Below are 26,962 nucleotides of genomic sequence, written 5' to 3'. Positions count from 1 at the left end.
ACACACACACATCAACACACACACACATCCACACACATCACACACACATGTCAACACACACAACACACACACATCCACACACATCACACACACATGTCAACACACACACAACACACACATGTCAACACACACATCAACACACACACAACACACACATCAACACACACATGTCAACACACACACAACACACACATGTCAACACACACACAACACACACAACACACAAACACACAACACACACAACACACACACAACACACACACAACACACACACATCAACACACACACGTCAACACACACACACAACACACACACACACATCAACACACACACACACACATCAACACACACACACACACACACACACACACACACACACATGCCACTTTCCTGACAAAAATGCCTGTGATTGCTGCCAAGGCATCTGGCAAAGGGACCCAGGGTCACTAGAGCCTCCCTGACCTGTGCGGGCTGCAAGCTGCATGATGGCCTCCTTCATCTCAGGGTCAGAGGTGAATCGGGGACAGCGTGAGACACACAAAGTGATATTTAACAACATGATGTTTCCTGACACTGCTTTTTTTGGGTAAGTTGAAATGGTTAATCCACATAAAAACAGATCCAGGCCCTCCTCCTGCCCCTGATGGGTCTTTTATTTATTTTAAAAAATCTTGTTTCAATCCCATCCTTTGTCGTGGTTAAGAAAAAAATTCAGAGTAGGACATTTATTATAGTGCAGGGGTTGGTGAATGTGAATTGTACCATTAAAAAATCAAGTCAAATTAGGTGGTTTTACATTTAGAAGAAGAGAAAAAAAAAAAAAACAAATATGAATGGAGAAGTCCAAACTGGTCACTTCCTGCTTGCAGACCAGGCCACTCTGAGCACTCAGGGATTTAGTCAGGGCTGTGCCGCGGTCTGCCGTGAGCATGTCAGTAAACCTGCTGGGTCTCAGCTTCCTCATCTATGAAACGAAAATAACAACATCCACTCCCCAAATGTGGGGAAGGCGCAGCAGTCTGTGACACTACAGATTTTACTGAACAAGTACTACACAACGAGGGCTACTGTGTCTGCTGTGAGAAAGGAAAGAGAAGTAAGCCACCACCCTGTTCTCAAGACTCTTACTCTGAGCTGACAGGCAGAGTGGGGAGGGATGTGCATATTCTATCATGCTATGTTATATTGCATTATATACATGTGTGTGCTGAGTCACTTCAGTTGTGTCCGACTCTTTGCGACCCCATGGACTATCGCCCGCCAGGCTCCTCTGTCCATGGGATTCTCCAGGCAAGAATATTGGAGTGGGCTGCCATGCCCTCCTCCAGGGGATCTTCTTGACCCAGGAATCTAACTCGCATCTCTTACATCTCCGGCATTGGCAGGTGGGTTTTTTTTACCACTAGCACCACCTGGGGAGCCCATATTTTATATATATATACAAATAATTATGTATATATTGATATATATACACTTATACACTTATACAATCATACAATCATTATGTGGATACATATATCTATATAAATGGTTGCATTGTACAGATACAGATTAGATAGCTAGATAGATAACTGTGCATATGTAATCTTCATTTAATGGGTGTGCAATGGGTTCAGAAATGAGCCCATTCTACCTCAACAGCTCACAGGAAAGTTTTTGTGGTTTGTCCAGAATTTTTGCAGCTGGAAAGAGGGAGGCGACAGTTTTAGGCAGAGCAGAGAGGCGAAGAGCACAGGAGAGCACAAGGACCTGTAAGAGCCTGATCTGGCTGCAAATTCAGCCTATAAAGCAAAGGGCAAGAAAACGTGATTAATTCCAGACACACAGCTCCTCAATACCTGTTTTAAGGCAAGAAATGGGGGGAACCATGGGACTTCTTAAGCAAGGAGGGCAACAAGTTTTAAGAAGATGAAGCTGAGTATTTACTATATTTTGATGAGCATGAGAACAGAGAAGCTAGAATTGAAAAGGAGATTGGGAAAGGAAAGACCCAGGTCACAAACCAGAGAGCAAAAGGGAGCTGTCACCACTGGGGCAACAAAAATGGGCAGGGAGCAATGTCCGCGTGGGGAACATGAACCCGTCCCCTGGAATTCACAGTCTGTCTGAGTATTGGATGGGACAAGTGACTTGCTTCTAACAAAGAGAACAAGGCAAAAGCAATCAGAAGTCACTGTGGTTAGGTAGCAGAAACCCACGCGTTGCATCTTGCTAGCACTCGCTGGTTGTGATGAAGCCAGCTGCCGTATTTGGGCCGCCCCCTGGAGAAGCCCACATGGTGAGAAGCTGAGGGCACCCTCTGGCTAATGGCCCTGGAGAAAACAGAATCCTGCCAGTGACCCAGCCTGGAAGCCAGTCTTCCCCCAGTCATGCCTAGAGATGACTACAGCTCTGCCCGATATACTGGGTCAGGCCAGAAGAGACCCTGACCAGGAGTGTTCAATTTCCTGATGCACAGAAATTCTGAGATTATATTAAGCTGCTAAATATTGGAATAGGAGACAGATAATACAGGGAGGGAGATACTTAACTGACCTGGGGATGGTGAGTAACAGATGCTCTCTGAAGTTAAAATCCCAGACTCAGGGCCCAAAGTTGTACATACTCATTCTGCTAGGCTTTGTTGATTTTAGAAATTTCATAAAAAGAAATCTCTCCACCACCCCTTTTTTTCACTGTTTCCTAGGGCTGATTAAAGAAACATGACTTGATTTTCAACTTCAAGCGACTCAGGGGGGCATTCCAATAGAAAAACGGCAGGAAATTAATGCCATACACACCAGGCCAGGCAGATGCTTCTGAAACTGACACGTAGGTGACATGCACCTTTCCTTTGTCCACCTTTTACCATCCTTTGATTTTGCATTGCTGTTTGCTTTTAGGGTTCTTAAAATGGGAATATATCCTTTTAACATATGATGAGTTATCCCAGAAACACATGGGGGTTAGTCACTCAGTCATGTCTGACTCTTTGCGAGCCCATGGACTATAGCCTGCCAGGCTCCTCTGTCCATCAAAATTCTCCAGGCAAGAATACTGGAGTGGGTTGCCATTCCCTTCTCCAAGGGATCTCCCTGACCCAGGGATCAAACCCAAGTCTCCTGCATTGCAGGCAGACTCTTTACCATCTGAGTCATCAGGGAAGAAACACATGAGTGGCACCAAAATACTTGAATGACAGCTAAAAAACTTGGCCAAGGGATTGTTAAGAAATCTCACTATCTCTTCATTTATGTTTTTGTTGTTGTTTTTTAAAAAGACTTTTTGATGTGGACCATTTTTTACATGTCAATGTATGACAAAACCTACTGCAATGTTGTGAAGTAATTAGCCTCCAACTAATAAAAATAAATGAAAAAAATTAAAAAAAAAAAAAGTCTTTATTGCATTTGTTACAATATTGCTTCTGTTTTATATTTTGATTTTTGGGCTGCAAGGCATGTGGGATCTAAGCTCCTCGAGCAGGGATCGAACCTGCTACACCTCATCCTTTGGAAGGTGAAGTCATCACCACTGGACCACTAGGGAAGTCCCTTTTCATTTATGTTTGAATTATGGATGTATTTAGAAAAGTTAATATCATGCCTATGCACTGAGAAATAAACCTCAATACGAAACCTTTTAATTACTTTTGTATGAAATATAATTATTTGTATTAAATTCTTTTCATCTGCCTTTTTGCTGTGAGAAAAAGAAATTACAGAACTACCTTGCCACATACTTTGTAGAACCTGAAGATATGTTATGTACAAATAAGTAACCACACTCTTTTTAGCAGCTAAGGCTGGTCTTCGCATATGGATCTTCCTTGGCAAGTGGAAACAGACTCTGTATTTGAACTTGACACCTAGGCAAGATCTGTGGTCCAAGCCAGTCAGAGGTGAGCTGTTCTGAAGCCCCTCCTGCTCTTGTGGGTGTTCCAGGCTTTGAAAGTGTGAACGGATCTTTGCGTTTAGTCTAGGACTGAGGCCAGTTTTCTCTGTGCTTGAGTTTACCTCGCCGGTCTGTGAGTGAAGGAAGAGAGCAAAGAATCCTGTTCATGTTTGCTCATGTGCCTGTGTGTGCTCAGTCCGCTCCACTCGTGTCAGACTCTCCGCAATCCCATGGACTGGAGCCCGCCAGGCTCCTCTGTCCATGGGAGTCTCCAGGCAAGAATACTGGGGTGGGTTGCCATGCCCTCCTCTAGCGGATCTTCCCAACCCAGGAATCGAATCTGTCTCTCCTGCGTCTCCTGCAACGCAACGCACTGTGTTTGTTTTGAAGTGTTACCATTTAAACCTGGCTAACGGGGCCTCTCTTGCACTTGTGGCTAGATTAGCACCACCTCTGTTGCAGCTTCAAACATTGGAATATTTCAGGGAAAGTGCACCTGCTACTCTTAATGCACAAATATTGTGAATTTCTAAGTCCTTCTTCCCTATCAGATGGGTTATAACAAGCCCTACCCAGACTGTGGTTTGCTGATCAGTATCCGGATAAATATTCACAGTGCAAGTAGATGCTGAAGGGTGATAAACGTGACTTTCAAATTCTGGATGTGCTCAATTTCCTCCCTGGGCTTTGGTGCTGGGGAAGGACAGGCCTTCCCCAGGGGCCGAGGGGCGAGGGGTGAGGCAAGAAGAAGGCAAACTGATGAACGCACAGGCCCAGGTGTGGTCCCAGAGGTGCAGGCACAGAGTGCCTCGAGAGAAGCCACCATGAGCAATGAGGCAGAGAGGGCCAGCTGTCCAACAGCAGGGGCCGCTGCTCCCCAGTGGAGGCAGCCCCCAGCCCCGGCCCGGGAATGCATTTTCCAGCCACCTTGACACAAGTATGATTGATGTGGGCAGAAGCGATGCATGTCCCTTCTGAGCTGAGACTGTTAAGAAGACACCAGAGCCTCCGTCAGCTCTTCTCCCTAGTTTTCAAATTCAATGTGATCTTCACTCCACTACCAGATTCTCCCCATCCTTCAGCCTTCTCTTCTTCTGTTTATTCAACACACATTCTATTACTGTAACTATTCCTCTGCAACCCCCGTCCCTCAACTCTCCTTGCCCCTTCACTCCCTCTGACCTATTCACTGGCAAAACTTCAGTTCTGGTTGAACCCAAGGATTCAACTTCTCTGGATTAATACACAAGCAGATGGGTGATGAGAAAAATAAAATATCCTGATGTGAAAACATTGCTGCACTTTGGATTCATGTTCTCAGACCCCTAATGAGCAATTAGGACTGTTCCAGTGTCCACTGCCCTCTCCTCAGAAGCTCGCCTTCTCCAGTGTTCAAGATGGACTGTTTTGTATCTTCTTTCTCCAAACTTTCCACTCATTGTCCTCACTGCATATTCATCGAGGGAACGAAGTCGTCCCTCAGATGGTCATGCTCACGCCCCCACCGCTAGACCTGCACACGTAGCTCACCGTCTCCCCCGTCCCAGCTGTCTCAGGGAACGCCCATCTCTGCTTCAGTCAGAGGCCAGTTCCCACGTGCACACTCTCCCCTTCTCGAGGAATTTAGTCCCCAGTCCTTGCCTCTCTGTCTGGTGTCTAATTTCTCCCTTTCTACTGGCTTGGTCTCATCAGCATCAAAGATGCCCTGGGATCTCCAATCTTGAAACAAATGAACCAAAAACTCCTCCTTCAGTCCCATATCGGCAGGCTTCCCCTTCATAGCAAAACTTCTCTAAGACTTACTTTTAGATTCCATTTCTACTTCTCACTTCCCAAACGCTCCTTTATCCTGGAGTTGTTGTGCAGTCGCTCAGTCATGTCCGACTCTTTGCAACCCCACGCTCTGCAGCACGCCAGGCTCCCCTGTCCTTCACCATCTCCTGGAGCTTGCTCACACTCATGCCCATCGGGTCGGCGGTGCCATCATCCAGAAGAGGCTCCCTCTGTTCCCACAGTGCCTCTGAAACAGCTCCATCGAGGCCACCAGTCACGGCCACGCTGCCGTGGGCACCTCTGTGTCCTCATCTTTGCTCCGACAGAAGCATTCAACGGGAGGTCTCTTGCTTGAAGTCACTTTCCTCCCTCGATTTCTGTGACACAACCCTTGGTTTTCCTCCTACCATTTTGGTCATGACATTCCCGACTCGGCTCCTGGTCAGTTTGAGCCCTTTCCCGTTCATCATCTTCATTTAGACATCCACAGACAGCTCAAATGTCGCATGTCCAATACAGGTCCATTGACAGGGACACCACACCCCCCCACGCCCCCATAAAACCAGAAGTTACCTGGGACTCTGAAGTCCAGTCCATCAGCAGATCCTGTTAGCTTTGTGTCAGAACTGTGTCTTGCATACATTAGCCGCCCACTCTGCTCTATCCTGGCCCGTGTCCCCTCCTCTCTTGCCTGGATTATTTTATGATGCAACCTTCTGACATGTCTGTACCCTTCCTTCCAATTCTCCACAAAGCAGACAGAGCCATCACTCAAAATCTTTCATGCTTCCTTTCTTGCTAAGCTCAAAAGAATAGCCAGATTCTCCACCATGACCTACTGGGCCCTGCCTTCTTCAGAAGTTCAGAAACCACTTCTCCCTTACACATGGTTCTTTGGTCTCTTTTCTGCCCCTCAGTCAAGCCAAAGTCTTTCCCACCTCAAGGCTTGTCATTTTACTTGCCTGACGGCTCTCCCCACCAGGAATAGAAGCTTGTTCTCCATCAATCTCCAGCATCTGCTGCAACCCCTGCATACCAGAGGCACTCAATATGTGAGTCCTGAATGAGTGAATGGAACTGTGGAGCCCTTATTCTGTGGGTGGGTCATGTCCTACACTTACATGTATGTTATTTCATTTACCTGACTGCTCCCTGAAAGTCTCTTAAGTAAGAAACTCAGTTCATGTTCACTTAGTTTCCTTTCGACTCCCCTTGACAATCAAACAGCAGCTGTAACATCACAGGGCTGAGGCACTTGAAATGGACATCAGCCCCAATTATCTTTGGCAAAGAAAAACCATGAGACCTCTCAGGGTGCTCAGAAATGGGCTCATGGGGCTTCGTGAAACAGGACTGGCTTGAGGGTCAGTCATCTTGGAAGTAGTAGTAAGGAACTGGGCAAGTCCTTTCGTTTCTCCGGGTTTTTGATCCCTCGTGTCTAAAAAGAGATATTGGGACTCAGTTTTTAAGGTTTCTCACCAACAGCGAAACTCTAGGATTTCATCTGCAGCCTGCCTTCTAAGCAGAGAGCCTCACTGTGGTTGTGGGGATGGTGCTGAGCTGGAGAAGCCTGTTCAGCCCAGTGAGCAGGGCGCTGGGCACGCACGCACCCGCGTGCAGTGACCCTCGTATGCACGGGCACTTGTCATGTGCCTGGGTATCCTGGCAACACAAAAAGCATCCTCCTCGTGTTGTTGGACCAGGACAGAACCTTCCAGGGGCACGGCTGTAGCAATTCCCTGCCAGCATCCAGCTTTCCTTGGGTCTCAAGAGAAAAGCCGCTGGTGACCCCCCAAGGTCACTCCAGGCGGACCACTTGGGCTTTTGTGGACACCGAGTTTTTCTTCGAAAGGGAGTTTGTGTAGCCTTCAGGCAGCTCCCGGCATCCAGGTGGGCTCCACGGCACTGGCGGATTTCCACAGCCCTCCTTCCGTTCCCCATCCTAAGCGGCATGCAGAACCCCAACCTGAAAGAACAATAGACGCCCAGTGGAGCCCGCCAAGTGAAGTAAATTGAGTTAATGGTTTGAGCCACCCGGGAGCAACCATTCAGTACCAGAGAAAAAATGCATCTCCTTCATTAGAAGCTGGCTCTTTGAAGCTACGATTCTGTTTTTCCCTGTGTTCACAGCCTCACTTTCTGTTCACAGTAGGAAGATGAATTGCACCCTTCCTGGCCCCACGGCACAGGTGTCCCCCTTACTCGGGGCCACATCGCTCTGTAATTGAGTTCCCTGGTCACTTTCCTTCTCTCATTCCCCGCTTTCCCGATCTACGAACAAACATAAGGCCCAGGGCGTGGATGTGCACGTTAGGGCTATTCCAGAGCCTCGCGCTGGGCAGAGGACACGCAGACTGGAGCGTGTGGTGTGGTGCCCACGTGGGATGGCTCTTCGGGGGGCGAGGCCAGTGGGTGCCTTCCAGGGAGCCTGGCTCTAATCATCCCCACCTGCAGTTCAACATGACAGTCACTTTCTTGGGATTCCCCGGCCTCTCTGAATATTTCCAGTATCTTCTAGTCGATGCTTACTCCCGTTTACAGGTGAGATCTCCTTTCCAACGTGTCTTTGGCATTGAGTGTTTGGCCTCCGTCAAAGTCTCAGCAGGAAGATCACATCCGTTTCACCCAGCTGCTGTGACTTCCTGAGTGTGCCGGCCGAGGAAACTGGAAAGCAGAGGTTCTGTCCAGTTGCTAGCTCTTTTCCAGCCAAGTGTGGTGTGCTGAACTTTTCAAGAGTAATGGATTAAACAGGAGGGGACGCTCTGAGCCAGGGGTGACTTGGCCACTCTTTAGAATGCTGTATCCTCTGCAGACTGATTTCCCTGCTGTAATAAGTGATCACACATTGGAAGGATCATTTTGGATGGTTCCATTCAGGCTGGTAATGTTGATTGCAGATGCTTCAGTCTCCGCCACCTGGAGAAAGACTCCAAGTCAAGCCAAAGACATCCTTTACATTATAAGTCATTTCATGAGTATGCTAGGGAATATTTTCCCTCTTAGAAAGGGAATAAGGTGCTTCATTTTCTGGGAATCATACAAAACAACTCAGTTCTTTCCTCACCCGGTTCTACTGTCTGTAAATGCTAACAACCGCCTGAGATTTCCACATCAGGGCTATGTAAAGAAATGCTGTCCATGTGGATATTGGGGAACCACACAGAACCAATCCAGGAGCTTAGATTGACCTCAGTCCTTTAAAGATGTTTACTCCATAAAGGATAACTCTAAACAAGTTAGTGAATAATGGGACATGAACTTTGCCATTTTGCCTGACTTGGGTTATGTGGCCCTCTCATTTGAGGCAGATTTCCTCTCATTAATGACTTTCCGAAGACCTTGCAGAGCCTAGGGAAAGGGTTGGAGCATAAACATATAACCTGATGAGTCAAAAAAGGTCACCATATTGAATAGAAGGCTCTCAGACCAATGGTTAGACCCTGAGGAGTGTTTGAGCACACGTAACCACAGTGATGGAATGCCCATCTTGCAGTGCTCTCAAAGATATTCTTTTAAAAACATTTTAAGTTATTGCCTCGCTTTATTGTACATGGTGTCCTATAAAGAAGATATATGTCCGCAATCGAGCTTTGAAAGGGGACCACGGGGCCAGTTCCATCTAAAGGGGATGAAGTCAAGCAGTAAATTTACTGGTCACTCTTTTCACATGGACTGTATCTTAGCCAGCAGTTGGTCTTTGATGTCATGACAATAGCACTGGGCCACGGAGGCAGAGCAGGATCCCCCCTGACGCTGAAACTTGTCCACACTCATTAAAGCTTGGAGAGCAGCCTGCAGGGCAGGACACACCAAGGAGAACAGGGAGCGGACTCTGGGCTGCCGGTCGCCTTTCCCAGTGAAGAAAGGCCATCTCTCCTATGCTATCTACCCTGCCTGCTGCCTTCTGTACTGTACTTTTAAAAATTAATTAACTAATTTTTATTTTTCGCCACACAGCACAGCTTATAGAATCTTAGTTCCCCTGCCAGGGATCAAACCTGGGCCTTTGTCAGTGAAGGCATGGAGTCCTAACCACTGGCCCACCAGGGAGTTCCCTCTTCACTGTATTTTTAACTGAAGGACGATATCCATACAGAGAAATGCATGTCTATAACTATACAGTTCAGTGAGATTTCTCAAACCGAACACAGCCATGCAGCCAACACTCAGATCAAGAGACAAGATTACCAGCAGCCAGATGCCCCCTTGTGTCCCCTTAATAAGGGCAGCTGGCGTTTCCCCTGTTCCAACAGCATAGATTAGCTCTTCCTGGTCATTTAACAGAATTATCTTGCATGCATGCTTTTGTGACTGGCTTCCTTTGCGTGACACTACGTTTGTGAAGTTGTACGTGTTGTGTGTAGCTGTTTGCTCCCTCCCAACGTGTGTGCTTACTGCCTTATTATCCATCCTGCTGTGGATCGGTACTTTGTGTATTTCCAGTTTGGGGCTATTTTAACTAGTGCTGCCGTGAGCATTCTTTTTTAGGTTTTTGAGTCCACAGATGAATACATTTCTGTGGGGAATATACCCAGGATGGGATTGCTGGGTCAGAGGGTACATATATATTCTGTCTTAGTAGCTACTCTGGAAAAACAATTTTCCAAAGTGTTCCCATCTGTTTGTATTCCCTATAGGTGCTCCACATTCTTGCCAACAGTCTTTGGTTTTTGTTTCCATTTTGCCATCCTGTGAGATAATAGAGTGATTTCATACTTCTAGCGGTCATACTTTATTTTTTAAAGTTTTGTTTGTTTTTCTGTTGAAGCCATCAACCTAGTCAGTGCTTAATTCTGTGACAATCACAAAGTTATTAAGCTATTAAGATCATTGACATGAGACTGGTCCCAAACCAACGTTTGGGGAGCAAAGAGAGAAGGGAGACGGCACCACAGAACATATCCAAAGTGTGAGACAAGTTCTGTCAGAAGCAAAGCAGAACAAAGGATAAAATTCACTGGGGGTACAGGGCTGTCAGAGACGTGGGAAGGATGACAGAGAAAGATCTAGAACCACGGTGGCCCACAAGCTGGTTAGACATTAGCAGTGTAATGCTACAACCAGAAAAAGAAGGATGATGCTCCTCTCAACTATGGGAAACATTCAAAAATTCCCAACCACTCGCTCCTCAGAAGACCTTGAAAAAAAGGACTTTGTGATACACCAAGAAAAGGGAAAAATCTGATTAGTCACAAGGAAGAGATTCTTCTGGCCAGAAACTGTGATTGGAAAGCAGAACATACAGCTCAGAGCGCTTGCAAAACTCCTGTCCGTGTGCCTGCTTCTCTCGTTATGTCTGAGAAAGGAAGGCAGCAAACGGTGCCCCTTTGAAAGGGACACCCTACAAAGGTGTTGCCGGCTTCGCTTGTTAAAGCCCATGGGTGACGGATAACACATTTGTGGGCACAGTCCTACCCCTGCCACGGAACACACCGTTTTTAAGCAGTGAAGCTGCACAAGAGAGACCACGCAGAAGGAAGACGGAAAGAGAGAAGTGTATGTCTCTCGACTCAGAAACCACTTTCGGTGGAGTCCAGTAGGGACTGAGCAACCCGTGGCCTTTCTGGGTCTGGTTTCTCAGAGGCAGGATCCTGTAGGCCCCACTCCCCGGTGGCTCAGGGCTAAAGAATCTGCCTGCAGTGCAGGAGACACAGGTTCAACCCCTGGGTTGGGAAGACCCCCTGGAGAAGGGAATGACTACCCACTCCAGTGTTCGTGCCTGGAGACTCCCGTGGACAGAAGAGCCTGGTGGGCTACAGTCCATGGGGTCGCAAAGAGTCAGGCGTGACTGAGAGACTAAAACTTTCGCCTTTTCTTTCTTCCCCTCCGTCTGATACCAGCCCAAAGCCAGGTTGAGCAGCTCCACAACACAGCCTTGGGTAATGGTTGGGTCCCACTGGAAAGGTTCGGCACATCCATCCAGCATCTGTTTCGTGGCATTTGGACGTGGCTGCATGGTGGGTGGGGTCAGAAGTCACTGTTGTTGTTCAGTTGCTAAGGAGTATCTGATTCTTTGAGCCCCCGTGGACTGTAGCCCACCAGGCTCCTCTGTTCATGGACTTCTCCAGGCAAGAATACTGGAGTGGGTTGCCATTCCCTTTCCCAGGGGATCTTCCCGACCCAGGGATTGAACCTGCGTCTCTTGCATCGGCAGGCGGATACCTTACCACTGAGCCATCTGGGAAGCCCAGGGTGGGAAGGCCTGTTTAACCAGGAGACCAGCTCTTTCCCAGCCTTTTCTCCCTAGCTGCCCCTGCTCTTTCCTTTCCTTCTCCCATATGAGGGACGCCAGCAGGAGTAACCTTTCTAGAAGCATCGCTGATTGACATGAGGCAGAATACGCGTCAGCACATGCAGCCAGCCTGGACTGCCTCCCTTCTGTGATGCATTTCCCTCCACACAATGTGCTCAGGACAGTCAGACATTAAACCCTGATTTCATGACCCTGCTCTGCCTTTGCTTCCTCAGCTGCAAAGGGGGGCAGAGTCTTCATTGGGCTGCTGTGAGAATTAAAGGTGCGCACACACACAAAGCTGTTTTTTATTCTGCTCTTGGCATGGAATGAATGCTCAAGCTTAGCTTTTACATCACCATCAGCATCGTTATCACCATGTTCGAAGATAAAGTTTAAAAATCAGTATAGTTACCCCGCTAGGATGTCTATTTTTATTTATTTTTTTAGTGTACTTTTAGATAAGGAAAATGAAATGCATAGAGTTGAAGTGACTTGTCCAAGGTCACGCTGCTCTGTAGCACCAGATTCATGGGTTGAAGTGTCCTTATGCACCAAGGACGGTCCTTTCAACATTATAACCTCCCATGGATGCCACTTTTACTATTCCATTTACTGAACAGGACATTGAAGCACAGAGAAGTGTGAGACTTTTGCTGAAGGCACACACATGAGAAGCAGAGGAAGAATTGAAACAAATCCAAAGCCTTTGGCCACTCTGTTGGGCTTTGTGATGAGTTTTGGCCAACAGAATGCTAACAGATGTGATCTAAGCAAAGGCTGGAGTGTACTTGTCCTTTGGGCTTGCCTCTGCTTTTCTATGATTTTTCATCACCATGAGAGGAGTGCAGAACAGGTAGCCTGCTAGTTGTGGAAGTTTGGGAGATGCAAGAAGAAACCCAGACCCAAGCCTTAGCCTGGAGCCCAGCCTGCCTAGATCTACTGAGCCCCAGCAACCCACAGACCCACAAGCGTGAGAATACATGCTTGTTGTTACAGGCCACTGAGGTGTGGGGTAGTTTGTTGTGATGCTCAATTGGGCAATAGCTAGATAATACCTGATCTGTCCTGAGTGCTTCTGGGGACTTGAAACTTGCAAGAAAAGCATGCATCTTGACCAGAGCGTCTTAATCTGTAACGAGCATGTGATTCACCTGGGGCCCTGATTAAACTGTAGCTCCTGGTTCAGTCAGTCATTCTGGGTGGGGCCTGAGATTCATATTTTCTAGTGAGCTCCCAGGAGACACTGTTGCCGCTGCTCCGTGAAGCACACCATGGGTGCAAGTGTGGAGAAATCACCCTGAGCTTCTCACCCGTACCTGCAGGTCACGACTGCTCCACGTCCCTTGGGGCGATGGACGGGGCCACCTTACATGGCAGTAAAGAATAGCCTTTGCCCTCTAGCAAGAATCCTCTGTGGGTTTCTAAGAGTCATCACTCTACTCATGTCCAGCATGGCCAGAGGGTCAGCTCATGTTAACATTCCTGCAGTCTTTTGCCAGGGCTAAGGATTAGAAACACTTAATGAGATCTCCCCTTTGGAATTTTTGTCCTTCCTGAAATTTGAAGATTTCCAGCAATAAACCTGGCTTCCAGTTCGTTTTGGGCTCATAACCAATACCAGATTTCCAAGTCACAATGTAATTGAGTCTCCAGGCAGGAGATACAAATCTATTTCTGGTTCTGTTAACTTCCAGTCAGGCAGGGCATCAGGACAAGAAGATGAAGGGAACATCAAACGGCAGCTTACAGAGGAAGTCAAGTCTCCTGCTAGGAGACTTTTCCAACTGGTTCTTGTCCAGCAACTATTTCTTTCTACCACCACTTTCTACAGCTATTTCTTTCTACTACCACCAGCAACCATGATCACCTGGAGGATTGAGCCCCCTGAAACTTTTGATTTGGAGAATCCTGAAAAGGTAGGAGAATTCTTTCCAAGGAAACAGTATCTTCTCCTGTTCCTTCAGTTTTCCATAATATATTATGGATTATACACCTGTGTATTAGCTGTAGGAAGATACCATCCTGAAACAAAACTTGCAAATTCTCTCATTTTCTAACAGTGTCCTGGGTTTTATAGATCCTAAACATGTTCTGTGAGTGCCTCTAAAAGATTGCCACAATTTTATTTTTATTTATTTATTATTTTTAGGGGAGCATGGGATAAATTGGAATATTAGGATTGACATATATATTATACTGATTGTGTGTGTGCTAAGTCACTTCAGTCGTGTCTGACTCTTTGTAATGCCCACCAGGTTCCTCTGCCCACGGCAATTCTCCAGGCAAGAATACTAGAGTGGGTTGTCATGCTCTCCTCCAGGGGATCTCCTCAACCCAGGGATTGAAACCTCATCTCTTACATCTCCTGCATTAGCAGGTGAGTTTTTTTACCACTAGTGCCACGTGGGAAGCTTTCATATATATATAAAGTACAATGTGTAAAACATAGCTAGTGGGAACCTGCTATAAGGCACAGGAAGCTCACCTTGGTGCTCTGTGATGACAGAGAGGGCTGGGATGGGGAAGGGTGGAAAGGAGACCCAAGAGGGAGGGGATATTCACATACGTACAGCTTATTCACTTTGTTGAACAGCAGAAACTAACAGTACATTGTAATGCAGTTATATTCCCTCAAAAAAGTTAAAAAAAAGATTGCCACAATTTTAAGTAAGCTAAACATGTACCCAGCTAGTCTGCCTCTAAGAATTCACACAAGAGAAATGAAAGCATATGCTCAGAATGCAAGGACTTACACCCAAACACTCGTAGCCTCCTTACTTTAATAGGCTCGAGTTGGAAACACCTAAATGCGCTTCACTGGGTGAATGGAAAAGCATATTGTATATGCACACCATGGAATACCAACTGGCAATAAAAGGACCAAACTCTTATGCACCAAACAACATGGATGCATCCCAGAGTCATTATGGTGAGCAAAAGAGCTCCCCACGCTATACATTCTTTATGAGTCTGCTTATCTAGAACTCTAGGGAATGTAAAAACTGATCCATGGTGACAGAAGGCAGGTCAGTGGTGGAGGTTCCTGAGGAATGAGGGAGGAATCCTCAAGGAACACAAAGAAGGTTTTGGAGATGGTAGATTATTTATTCATCATCTTGATGGTGGCGATGGTTTCACAGGTGTCAACTCCTGTTCACTCTGAATACGCACAGCTCATTGTATGCCAACTACACCTTAATAAAACTGTATTTTTTAAAAATAATAACACAACTGCCATTTTCCTCCTGTTGTCTCCTCATCACAATCGGGTGGCTGGGAGCCAAGGCATGCGCTTTGTTTCACTGGCTTTGGCATGAATGTTCTCTCTCGATGCTGGTGGAGTAAGGTAGCCCCTGGGTGACCCATGACATCATTTCCAGCTCCACCCCCCCAGCATGCTTCATATAGATTCTAGACACACCTTGTTATTTTCAAAAACAGAGATGAGGTGTACAGCAGGAAGCAGCCTCTAGAATTCACAGTGACCTGCCTTTTCCCGGGTCACTTCTGCTGCACATCTGGGATTGAGGTGCTCCAGACTGTGAGTCTGGCAGCCCAGAGCCCCAGACACGAAGCTGAAATTCTCCTGCTCCTTTGGCCCTGCAGTGTGGTTCCTTCCGGGGAGTGGGGCCCAGGAGTGCTGCTCTCCGATGGAGGTCTATCAGCTGGAGACACTGCTCTGTGTGAGATGACTTGGTTTCCTAAGATGTGCCTGGGTCATTCAACAGGAAGGAGTGTGACCCTGGTGTTTTCACTCCCACTCAGTTTACAGAAACAACTTTCCAGTGACACGTGCTGGTCTGTGCCTGGGGAGTTGACGCAGAGCTACTTTCATCCAGGGACCCTGACGACTACCGTTTTTAGGCATTAGAAGGTGGTCTCATAAACCATTAAGGGCTTCCCACCGTCGCTCATCCTCCCACCTAAAATAGCAAACAAGTGCGGGGCGAGGCTCTCCTGAGGAAAACAACAGGCATCTCTCTATACGCGAGCCATTCACAGGCTCTGCCTAAGCCTGACCTTTCCCATTCCTACCATTTTGGAATTCCGCTCTTCCCAGCTGCTCTGGGAGGGGATGACATGGTTTGATTCCGTTGCTGCCGCTGAACATCCCTTTCTGAGGGGAACGGACTTCAGCCTTGTTAACAGCAGCAAGAAACAGCAGGCGCCTCACGGCAACGCCACCCTGTCCATCTTCCTGCCCCTGAAGAAATGGCCAGTGATCCCACGGCTGAGGTTTGAGTGGGGCTTTGTTTAGTTTAGTTTCTTCCAGAAGCAAACCCTGAGACAAAGAGCAAGTGGTCCTTGGGAGATATCCCCGGGAAGCTCTGGTAGGAGAAAGGGAAAGAAGGTGGGGAAGGGGAAGAGCCACAAGGTTATATGATCAAGTCAGTGACCAGAGTGGGCAGGGAGGGCTTTTCCAAAGAGGAACACTGCTCACTAGCATGTCTCTTTTCTTCGCATCGCACTCTACCCAACATTTGCACTGATACTTTTTTCTCAGAAAGAAAGAAATTAAGCTTTATATCTTTTATGTCTAGGGCTTCTTATGACGTTCTTATGGAAAAGGAGTGCAGACAAGGTTTAAATAAAATGCAAAATGAGTTTTTCTTTTTCAGTAACACACTCCCTTGCTGTTTCTTCAACCTCATTGCCTTCAATCCTGGGAACTAAACTGACATCCCAGTCCCAGCCCTTAAATGATCTGCCTTTTGAGGAATGAGTACAGACAGAGAGGTGCCCTTAGCTGTCACTGAAGAAACGGGCTTCATCACTACCCTTTTCATTGTAAATCGTAGAATCTTGAGCCAACGTCTGCAGAAGATAGATGTCCTCAGACGAAAGAGAAATAAGAGGATCACATAAACCACTAAAACACTGTAAAATTAGATCAGTGAAGACAAGTTAAAAAACTGAGATAATCAAATGTGGAGAAGAACTATTAAATAATAACCTTCAAGTCCTGCATGAGATATTTCTTGAAAAGGGAACGAACAGTGGGAAAAGAAGAGCAACCATGGAGTAAGATGTATCAAAAAAGATTTAAAGGACACATCAGAGGAAAAAAAATATTTGGCCACTGACGGCCATAAAAAAGTACTTGTACAGGCTTCCAGATCAACATGGCAGAGTAGAAGGACATGTACTCATTTCCTCCTTCGAGAGCACCAAAACTGCAACTAGCTGTTGAACAACCATCAATAGGAGGACGCTGGAACCCACCAAAAAAACGATACTCCACATGCAAAGACAAAGAAGCCTCAGTGAGACAGCAGGAGGGGTGCAATCACAATAAAATCAAATCCTATACCCACTGGGAGAAGGCAATGGCACCCCACTCCAGTACTCTTGCCTCGAAAATCCCATGGACGGAGGAGCCTGGTAGGCTGCAGTCCATGCGGTCACTAAGAGTCACACACGACTGAGCGACTTCACTTTCACTTTTCACTTTCATGAATCGGAGAAGGAAATGGCAACCCACTCCAGTGTTCTTGCCTGGAGAATCCCCGGGACAGAGGAGCCTGGTGGGCTGCCGTCTATGGGGTCGCACAGAATTGGACACGGCTGAATCGACTTAGCAGCAGCAGCAGCAGCAGCTATACCCGCCAGGTGGGCAAACCACAGATTAGAGAATAATAATATCAAAGACGTTCTTGCACTGTTGTGAACATTCTGAACCCCATGTCAGGCTTCCCAGCTGGACAAAGGGACTGGGAATCCCCAGGGAATCTGGCCTGAGGGCCAGCAGGGTTTTGATTACAGGCCTTCCAGAGGGCTGGGGAACCGGAGACTTCAGTCTTGGAGGGCACAAACAAAACTTTGCATGCACCAAGACCCAGAGGAGAGGAGCAGTGACCCCAAAGGAGACTGAACCAAGACTACCTGCTAGGGTTGGAGGGCTTCCTGTGGGGGTGTGGGTCAGCGGGGGCTCACCACAGGGACAGAGGCATGGGAAAGTCCCTCTCGGCGTAAACCCTCTTGGACTTCACCATTAATCCTACCATAGAGCCCGTAGACCCCAGGGCTGGGTCACTCAGGCCAAACAACTACCAGGGAGGGAGGGTGACCCCACTCATCAGCAGATAATTGGATTAAAGCTTTACTGAGCAAGGCCCTGCCCACCAGAGCAAGATCCAGTTTTCCCCATCGCCAATCCCTCCCATCAAGAAGATTACACAAGCCTCCTAGCCTCAGCCATCAGAAGGCAGACAGAAGCAAGAAGAAGCACAGTCTCATGGTGGCTAAAACAAAAATCATATTACAGAAAGTTAATCATGAGAAAAAGGCAGAAAGTTATGCCCCAGAGGAAAGGCCAAGATAAAATCCCAGAAAAACAACTAAATGAAGTAGAGACAGGCAACCTTCCAAAAAAAGAGTTCAGAATAATGATAGTGAAGATGATCCAGGATCTCGGGAAAAGAATGTAGGCAAAAAATGGGAAGATGCAAGAAATGTTTACTAAAGACCTAGAAGAACTAAAGAACAAATAAACAGAGATGAATAATACACCACAAGGAATCAATAGCAGAATAACTGAAGCAGATGAATGGATAAATGACCTGGAGGACAGAATGGTGGAAGTCACTGCCACAGAACAGAAAATGGAAAAAAGAATGAAAAAAAAAATGAAGACAACCTAAGAGACCTCTGAGACAACATTAAACACACCAACATTCACATAATAGGGGTCTCAGAAGGAGAAAAGAAAAAGGACCTGAGAAAATATTTGAAGACATAATAGCTGAAAACTTCCCTAACCTGGGAAAGGAAACAGTCAGTCAAGTCCAGGAAGCACAGAGAGTCCCAGACAGGATAAACCCAAGGAGGAACACACCCAGACACATAGTAATCAAACTGACAAAAATTAAAGACAGAGATAAAATATTGAAAGCAACAAGGGACAACATACAGGGAAACTCCCATCAGGCTATCAGCTGATTTCTCAACAGAAACTCTACAAGCCAGAAGGGAATGGCGGGATATATTTAAAGTGATGAAAGGGAAGAACCTACAACCAAGAACACTCTACCCAGCAAGACTCTGCTTCAGATTTGATGGAGAAATCAAAAGCTTTCCAGACAAGCAAAAGTTAAGAGAAGTCAGCACCACCAAACCAGCTTTACAACAAGTGCTAAAGGAATCTTTCTAGGCAGGAAACACAAGAGAAAGGAAAAGACCTACAGAAAATAAGACCAAAACAATTACAAAAACAGTAATAGGATCATATCTATCAATCATTACCTTAAGTATAAATGAATTACATGCACCAACCAAAACATGTGCACATATGCACTTCCACTTATCACTCTGCTTGACTCTCCCAAACTGTTAGTGATTATTTTATACTGTCAAATTAATCATGTTTCCATTATGGCTTGCAATTGTAATTATTTTTTATTTTTTGTTTGGCTAATGATTGTGAAAACTGATAAACATCTTTTGCTATTTTGATTATTTAACTATTACTCACTTAATACCACTGTTTCATGATCCGTCAACAGAAAAATAATAGAACTCTATATCACCAAAACTAGGGTGATATTCTAGGGTCTAATAGAAAAACCTGTAATCACTTTTTAAAAACCAGATGCATATCAGAATTATCTTGAAGTTTTTTGAAAAATACAAATGCTCAGGTATTGCTTTTTCCAGATATGTTTCTAATGAGCAGTCATGTTTAAAAACAATTGGACTATACGATGATCTTTTACTTTTAGCTAGTTTGTTTCACTATTTCTAGTTCAAATTCAGTGCTCCCATTTCATTTATGTCCTCCAATTTCTTCATCTCTTCTTCTTCTTTTTTTTTTTTTTTTTATGTTCTTTCTCAGGACTTTATCAAGTGTAGGAGAAAAGTTTTTGTATACATGTACAAATATGTATAATATATATATATTTGATGAATTTTTGCCTAACTAAAAAATTACGACAGTTTGATTCCACTCGTTTGACTTAGTCTGAATAGAATGCTAATTAAAAAATAGAATGCTAATAGAAAAATTAGTTTCTAATTAAAAAATAGATACACAACAAGCAACAAAGGTTTACTGTATAGCACAGAGAACTACAGTTAATATCTTGTAATAATCTATGATGGAAAATAATTTCAAAAATGATATATGTGTATTTGTATAACCAAATCACTTTGCTGTGCATCTGAAACATTGTAAGTCAACTATACTTCAATAAAATACACACACACACACACACACACACACACACACACACATACATATATATCTTAAAAGTACTTATACAAGTAGAAACGGGATTCTTTCCTTTGGAGGCTTTAAAAACACAATAGATTCTTCTTAATTGAATGGATAATTCTCATGACTTCTGAGCCTCAAAATCAATGCCTTTTAGAACACGGCTGGAAAAGAATGAATGAAGGGGCTGCATAAATAGTGGAACTTTCTTCTGGTTTGTATACAGGAAAATAAAAGTAAAAAATAAAATTACAGTGTTTCAATTCAAGGTGGCAGACTGGGTATTTTCATTTACTTATTTTCCTTCTCTAAATTCTACTGAAAAAGAAGACGAAATAAAAGAATAAATTCTCAACAGAAATGGAAAGCTGAGAGGGAACATCTACAGAAGAAGGAATGATTTCTGGTAGATATGAACAAATGGTAACCAACTGAAAGTGAGACATATTACAGAGTTGAGAAAGTGAGAGAAAGATTTCCAAAAGAAGTGAGTTTCTTTAGAGGAATTCCCATAGTAATGTAAAGAATAGAGCCTGTGTCAGTTTCACTAGCAAGTATTTACTAACAAGAAATGAAAACCTATGTCCCAGCTCATACAAGAAAGTTAACATGATCTTATTTACAGTATCCAAACCATTGGAAACAACCCAAATGACCATTAATGGGGAAATGGATAAATAAATTGGGGCATAGTTATACAATGGAATGCCACTTAACAATAAAGAAGAGAAACTTACTGGTGTATACAGCAACATAAATGAATGTCAAAAATATGATGTGAAGCAAAAGAAACCCACACACACACACACACACACACACACACAAATGCACACCGTATGATTCCATCTAGCAGAAGCAAACTAATCCATGGTGCTAAAAATAAGACACTGGTTGGTTATGGGGGGAGTAAGTTGACTACAAAGGTGCACTAAAAGACATTTGGGGATGATGGAGATATTCTGTATCTAATTTTGATAGTGGTTATATAGGTATATGTAATTGTCAAAAATGGAACCGAATCCTTAAGATGCATTCACTTTATTGTATGTAAATTATTCATCATTTGTTTTAAATATGTAGAGAGAGAAAAAAGAGAAGGAGGAGAGGAGGGGAGAGGGGAAGGAAGAGAAAAGAAGGGGAGAAAAGAGAAGAAGCTACAGAAGTCAGGTGAAAAGGGTAAGGACAGGAAACTGATAAACAGTGAAAGGACTAGCACTAGGGTTGCAAAAGCTGGAAGATTAAGCTAAGACAAAATGCTTTAGAAAAATGCAAAGAGGAAAAACTAAGAGACGTGGAAGACTGTTCGATTTTGAAATCGTAACATTAGTGTCAAAGTCTACTAGGAGTTCCTGAAAGTGAATACAAGGATGTTGGAAATAAGCAAAGAAATAACTAAAGCAACTTTCTCAGGCTGAAGAGAAACTTGAGGATTCAGATTGAAAGCACCCACCAGGGGCTGAAGAGGACTAACAACGAAGGCCCTAAATCTGAGCACAAGTTAATGAAATTTCTGAGCATTATGAATAAAGAGAAAATCCCTAAAAGCTTCCACTTAAAAAATCACCTACAAAGAAAAAGCATCAGACTTTTCACTGAAACATGAAATGCTATAAAGAAAAACTTGCATTACTTCTTCAAAATTCTGAGGGGAAACAAGATAGGAAAAAAAAAACTAACTGCTAAATTAGCGTTAAAGTGTGAGAAGCATGTAAACAAGTACTTAAACTTTTAGAATCTGAGAGTTTATCTTTTTTATTTTTTCTTTTGGCCACACCACACAGCTTGCAGGATCTTAGTTTCCTGAGCAGGGGTTAAACCTGGGGCCCAGGCAGTGAAATTGCTAACCACTAAACCTCCAGGCAACTCCTAAGAGTTTATCTTCTGATGAAATCTTTCTGAGAGAACTTTTTGAGAATGTATTCCAGCAAAATAAAAGATGAAGATATGGGATTCCAGAAGCAGCAGCAGCAGACAAATAAAAAAATAAATCTTATAGTTAGGTCTAAATAATGATTGGGAGAATTTTACTACTGCTAAGAAATTACTCCTAAGGCAGAAAAATGAAAAATAATAAAGGAAAGAAGATACTAGAAATGGAGAGAAAAATGAACAACCTAGCACCAAATATTCAGATAATGTGATTAAAAATTGAGAGAGAAAGACAAGAGAAAGAAACGGCATGTTAGAATCTTGTTTCGGGAAAGTTCAGTGAAAGTCACTCAGTCATGTCTGGCTCTTTGTGACCCCCTGGACTGTAGCTCAACAGGCTCTTCTCTCCATGGGATTCTCTAGGCAAGAAGACTGGAGTGGGTTGCCATTCCCTTCTCCAGGAATCTTTCCAACCCAGGGACTGAACCTGGGTCTCCTGCACTGCAGGCAGATGCTTTGCTGTCTGAGCCACTAGGGAAAGTTTAGGTTATATTATAAACATTCATTGATTCTCAACATTGATAGAAAAGTATAATTTCAAATCTATTTGCTAAAATGTTAAGAACTGGAGAGATAAAATGCTTTCCAAACTTGAGGAATAATAAACCAATAGTAATAATAAACTAAATAATATTTAAATACTTACTAAATGTTTAAGTGCCAAGCTCTAACAGAACACTTACCTGCATACAGTGTTTTAATTCTTACAACAACACAAGGAAACAGTATTTGTATATCTATTTAACGGATGAGGACATTTAGACCTAGGCTAACTCTCTTGCCAAAGTTCACATAGATAAATTGGAAGGTGGGAGGCAAAATGAAGAAAATTTGAAAACCACCAAACAAAACTGAAAACACATCTTCAAATCTATTAGTAATCACAATAAGACAGGTGGGTTACATTCGTTGATCTATTTCAAGACAAAAGAAAAACTGGCTATTGGTGATTAATGAGAGATATTTAAAGAAAAAGGGGAGAGAAAGGCTGAAAATAAAGGTTGGAAAAATATACCCAATGAATGGCAAGAGAAAAAAAAATAAGCAAGAGATGCAAAATTACTATCAAAACATGTTGAAAGTCAATAAAAAGATATACAAGGAATTTCACCTTGACAAAAATATAACCACCAGGGAATTCCCTGCTGGTCCAGTGGTTAAGACTCTTGCTTTCACTGAGGAGGGCATGAGTTCAATCCCTGGTCTGGGAGGAGAACTAAGATCCTGAAAGCCACTAGACTGCTCCCCTTTGCCCCCCCAAAAACCCACCAAAAGAAAAAAAGATATTTTATCTCCTAACACCATGAATTCTAAACAAGTAAAGCAAAACTTCATGGATAATAAGGAGAATAGAAAAATGCACAGAGGTAGGGTCAGAATGCAATTAAATTCTTTGAGGAATAAGCAGATTAAGTAAACAAGTAAATTAAGATGAACGTTTTTCACAATATAATTAACAATCTTGATTTGATAGGTCTTACAAAACAATTTAAGACTGTACATCATAAAGAACGTGTAATCAAGAAATATTTGCCAAATATGCATGTATTATATACAAACTTTATACTGATAAAGTAAAAATTCAATAAAACATGTGTTTGAGAAAGCATAAATGATCAAAAATGACTAGAGAAAAGTTATAGTATCTGAATAGGCTGCTGACCAGGCAATAACATGGAACACTAATCAGTGATCTCAGTCAAAGAGGTACCAGACCCAAGAAGGGTAACAATGAGTGAATTTTAACAATCTCATGCTGCTGCTGCTAAGTCGCTTCAGTCGTGTCCGACTCTGCGCGACCCCATAGACGGCAGCCCACCAGGCTCCCCCGTCCCTGGGATTCTCCAGGCAAGAACATTAGAGTGGGTTTCCATTTCCTTCTCCAATGCATGAAAATGAAAAGTGAAAGTGAAGTCACTCAGTCATGTCTGACTCTTCGCGACCCCATGGACTGCAGCCTACCAGGCTCCTACGTCCATGGGATTTTCCAGTTAAAGAGTACTGGAGTGGGGTGCCATTGCCTTCTCCGGTATACGTATATACATATATGTATATATGTATATCCCACTAATGTATATGTGAAAATTTTAGTATATGTTAAAAATGGTATTTTGTATTAACAAATATAGAATGAAATATTTAACAAATATGATAGGACAAGTGGCTATTCACTTCAACAAAAATCCAAGTTTTATCTTTATCTTAAATCCACAAATAACTTCAAAGTAGGCTGTAGTTCTAAACAACAAGAACAACAAAAACACTAAAAAAAATTAGAATAAAATGTATTTCAACATTCTGACAATCTTTGAGGAACTCTTTCTTGAGTAAGGCATGAAAACCAAAAGTCATGTGAGAAATGATCCAGAGTTGATTACACTTAGAAAGTTTCTGCATGACCAAAGGCAGCATAAACAATGTTAAAAAATGAATACAAGAGTGGTTCAACATTTGCAGTCCCTGAGGTCAATATGGTAGGTATTTTGCAAAGACAGCCACAATGACTCCTCCCATCCCTGAACACAAGCTCCATTGCTGGTCCTCCCATCAAGAGGAGTCAATTTCTGGTCCCCTAGAATCTAAGCTGATACAGTGATTTGTTTCATCAATAAAATGAGGCTGAAGTTGGATTGGGCTTCCCTGATGGCTCAATTGGTAAAGAATCCGCCTGCAATGCAGGAGACCCCAGTTCGATTCCTGGGTCAGGAAGATCCGTTGGAGAAGGGACAGTCTACCCACTCCAGTATTCTTGGCCTTCCCTTGTGGCTCAGGTGGTAAAGAATCCACCTGCAATAAGGAGACCTGGGTTCGATCCCTGAGTTGGGAAGATCCCCTGGAGAAGGGAAAGGCTACCCACTCCAGTATTCAGGCCTAGAGAATTCCATGGACTGTATAGTCTATGGGGTCACAAAGAGTTGGACATGACTGACAACTTTCACTTTCCTGTAAGTTCATCATGACGCCTTGCAATTTCTGCTTTTTCTCTCTGGCTGCTTTGAGTCATGTAAAGATATGCAGGGTAACTTCCTTGAGGACGAAGGAAGAGCATAGGTGACAGCCAACACCAACCATCAAACGTATGAGTGAGTCCTCTTAGGCTACCTAGCCCATGTCAAGCCAACAGAAGGCTATAGCCACATGGATAATCCTAGGCAAGATCAGCAGAAGAACCACCCAGCAGAGTCCAGGGCAAATTGCTGACACAAACTCATGAGCAAATAAAATGTGGTTGTCTTAAGCCACTGCATTTTGGGATGACTTATTATGTAGTAATAGTTGAGTAGAACAGTCAGCCATGATTTAAAAAGAATTCCTGAGGTAAGAGAACACAGTCTACCTGGAAAATGGGCAAGGCGAGTCACAAAATAAGAAACACAAAGGTTGTTGACTTGAATCAGAGCTGGAGGAGTCTTGTTCATGAACAGGAACAAGAACTCCAGCCTGCCTGGGTCTGAATCCTGGCCCTGCCCATCATGGCTCTATGACCTTGGGTAAGTTATTCAAATCTCTGCCGGTCTCAATTTCCTCATCTGTGAAGTGAGGATATATATACTATCTATCTCGTAGGGTCATTGTAAAGAAACTTAGTAGCATTAAGTACAAATAAATGTTGCTTTTGCTTTTACTGCTATTCATAGCTCAGATCAACTCTTGACTGAAGCAGTGAGTACAAGATACTGAATAGTTTTATTGAAGGCAAGTAGATGGATGGGGGGGGTTAGGAGTTGAGAACAAAAACATTTAGCTACATTTCAGGGTTAGGCTTGCTTTAATGTTATTGCAAAAAATGATTGGTTTGATGATTTCAAATACTTTCTAAAATCGCCTTTGAATGAATTCTACCTTTACTATATAAAATCTATAAAAATTCATGATTCTGAACCTGTGCTTTAGGAGAGAAGAGAAGCACTCATTTGAATTTCCCTGGTGGTTCAGATGGTGAAGAATCTGCCTGCAACGAGGGAGACCTGGGTTTGATCCCTGGGTCAGGAAGATCTCCTGGAGAAGGGACTGGTCACCCACTCCAGTATTCTTGCCTGGAGAATTCCACGGACAGAGGAGCCTGGTGGGCTCTAGTCGACATGGTTGCAGAGTCAGACATGACTGAGTGACTGCCGCTGCTGCTAAGTCGCTTCAGTCGTGTCCGACTCTGTGCGACCCTACGGACAGCAGCCCTCCAGGCTCCTCTGTCCACGGCATTCTCCAGGCAAGAATACTGGATGGACTGAGTGACTAACACATGTTAAAGCGATACAGTTATTATTATCATTGCCTGTGTTTCTATATTGTGGGATAGTCTGTCTTCCAGGCTGCTTTTGATTATATATAATTGTTTTATTACTATTTATCAATTAAAGACATATGAAAGAGCTAATCTGAGTATCTGAACAACATGAGACAAGAAGAGATAAGATTTCATTCAAAAGTGAAAAAATTGATTTTTTCTGTGCATTTTTATATAGCTGTTACAGACAACTGTAACATTTCTTATATTTTAAAATACTGAAAACAGTATAAAGACTAACATTCTTATTTATTATTATTATAAGCCACATAACCAATAGAAACAGCATTATGCTACTGCCTCATAAAAGCATACCTAAGGGTACAGAGACAGTTACAAAGGCAAAAATATGTCTCCTAGTATGCTGAGACTCTGGAGGAGGGCATGGCAACCCACTCCAGTATTCTTGCCTGGAGAATCCCATGGACAGAAGAGCCTGGCAGGCTACAGTCCATGGGGTTGCAAAGAGTTGGACATGATTGAAATGACTTAGCAAAGCATAGCATGTTGAAAATACCAAAAAAAACCATGGTTAGTCATGTTTATGTGTGTGTGTGTGTATGTACACATAATGCAGATAGATAGATATGTTCATATTTGACACAATAAGACTGTCAAGATGTGTCTGATAATGTAAATTGTTACCCTTTCTTTTGTA

General features: G+C 43.8%; 1 protein-coding gene across 2 annotated transcripts in view; it reads right to left on the bottom strand.

Moving 5' to 3' along the window:
• ISM1 (isthmin 1) overlaps positions 1 to 26,962 on the bottom strand; it is an 83,785-nt gene that overhangs the window by 53,596 nt on the left and 3,227 nt on the right. The window contains exon 1 of one of the 2 annotated variants that reach the window (XM_061125953.1): positions 3,710 to 4,028. The exons of the other annotated variant lie outside the window; for it this stretch is intronic. The gene's annotated coding sequence lies outside the window, so the exon portion shown is untranslated. Of the gene's footprint in view, positions 1 to 3,709; positions 4,029 to 26,962 lie in introns of those variants that run through there. 2 annotated transcript variants of the gene reach the window in all.

Source organism: Dama dama, chromosome 23, assembly GCF_033118175.1.
Source record: "Dama dama isolate Ldn47 chromosome 23, ASM3311817v1, whole genome shotgun sequence".
Lineage (NCBI taxonomy): Eukaryota > Metazoa > Chordata > Mammalia > Artiodactyla > Cervidae > Dama > Dama dama.
Note: the sequence above shows the minus strand (reverse complement) of the source record. Positions and strands in the feature narration are given on the sequence as shown.